This window comes from Trichoplusia ni, chromosome 8 (genome assembly GCF_003590095.1).
Source record: "Trichoplusia ni isolate ovarian cell line Hi5 chromosome 8, tn1, whole genome shotgun sequence".
NCBI lineage: Eukaryota > Metazoa > Arthropoda > Insecta > Lepidoptera > Noctuidae > Trichoplusia > Trichoplusia ni.
In genome coordinates this window covers 4,222,414-4,223,724 of record NC_039485.1, presented here as the reverse complement: position 1 = coordinate 4,223,724, position 1,311 = coordinate 4,222,414, and the positions used below count along the sequence as shown (strand labels likewise).

At 32.3% G+C, this 1,311-nt stretch overlaps 1 long non-coding RNA gene across 1 annotated transcript; it reads left to right on the top strand.

Moving 5' to 3' along the window:
- LOC113496487 lies at positions 1-813 on the top strand. The gene is made up of 2 exons (XR_003400824.1): positions 1-295; positions 702-813. It is a non-coding gene; the product is annotated as an uncharacterized LOC113496487 (long non-coding RNA).
- Positions 814-1,311: the final 498 nt, after the last annotated feature.

The window sequence follows — 1,311 nt, the reverse complement described above, 5'->3', positions numbered from 1 at the left end:
GGTTAGCAGTTTATGCAAGTATAATATTCCTAGCCTTTCTAGATATTGAGAGGTTGTTGTCTTTCGAACGATCTGTAAAAATGAGTTTCACAAATTATATAAAAAATTGTTGGAATTGCTAAACACTAACCAAGCTTCAACTTTTCAGCTTATTTAGCCCCTCACTTGTCTGGTTTATTCCATGAGGTTGGCGATGAAGTTACGCTGACCGCACGAAGACTGCCGATACCGACAGCCAAAAGTATTTTCCAGACAGTGTATGACGAATAGGAATGAATATTTGGAAGAACCATGTGTACGGTCTCTATAATGGCGGATATAGTAAACTGATAAACTCCCCAAGACATTGAAAAAACCCAGATACCTATCAGTAGACATTGTTCTATTGATGTCTGTGTGTTTTTGATATAACTTACGAAATTAAATAGATACATATGTCAAAAACCGTCTAGCGTACCGTCTTATTCAATGATAGCTTTAGTCTTATAGATCTATATCTTTGATATTCCATATGCAGAATTTTTTCCAAATTTTTATTTTGTAGGTTTTTTTTATCCCGAATTCTTTTGGCACATGTAATGTTGCAAATTTAAGAAAACATGATTTCATTTTTTGAAAGGCAATGAGTTTTTTTGTTCCTAGTTGTTACAGATGAACCAAGGTAATAACTATGTTGTTCATTAATTTATTGTTATGCACAGGTATAGATGAGATCAATGTGACCTACATGCGAGTTTGGGTTGAGCGTGAATACGAATGTTTTGATCTTGAAGTAGCATCGCCAACATCACTGAGTTAAACATATAGGTAAAAGTTAAAGTTAAAAGTATACCTATCGTAAATAAATACAAAATCAGTATTACAGCATTTCACGTTTGAACTTGAGTAATTTAGTACATCAATAAAAATAAAAATAATTTAAGTTCCAATGTTTCAAGAATGTATTTCAAAGTAACAATTGCATAAAAAAAGTATGAATAGTTTATGTTTCTTTTATTTTACTTGTGATTTAGTCGCGCTAGGCCTATAATAGACTTGAAAGAGAATAAAATGACTAATTTTGTGAAAATGATTAATTTTCGAAAAAATATATTATTGCTCTGCCAAAAGTCTTAGATAAATAGCGTGATGTTTTTTTGTGTAAATTGATGACCGTACTACCCACTACCAAATCGGGTGAAAATACACCTCATAATTATATTACACAATGTTACGGGTGGGACCAAAAATTTAAAACTTTACTGCTCATGCCCCCCGCATAGTAGCGTTATGGTTTTTATATATATGTTGAATCAAGCGTCCGACAATGTT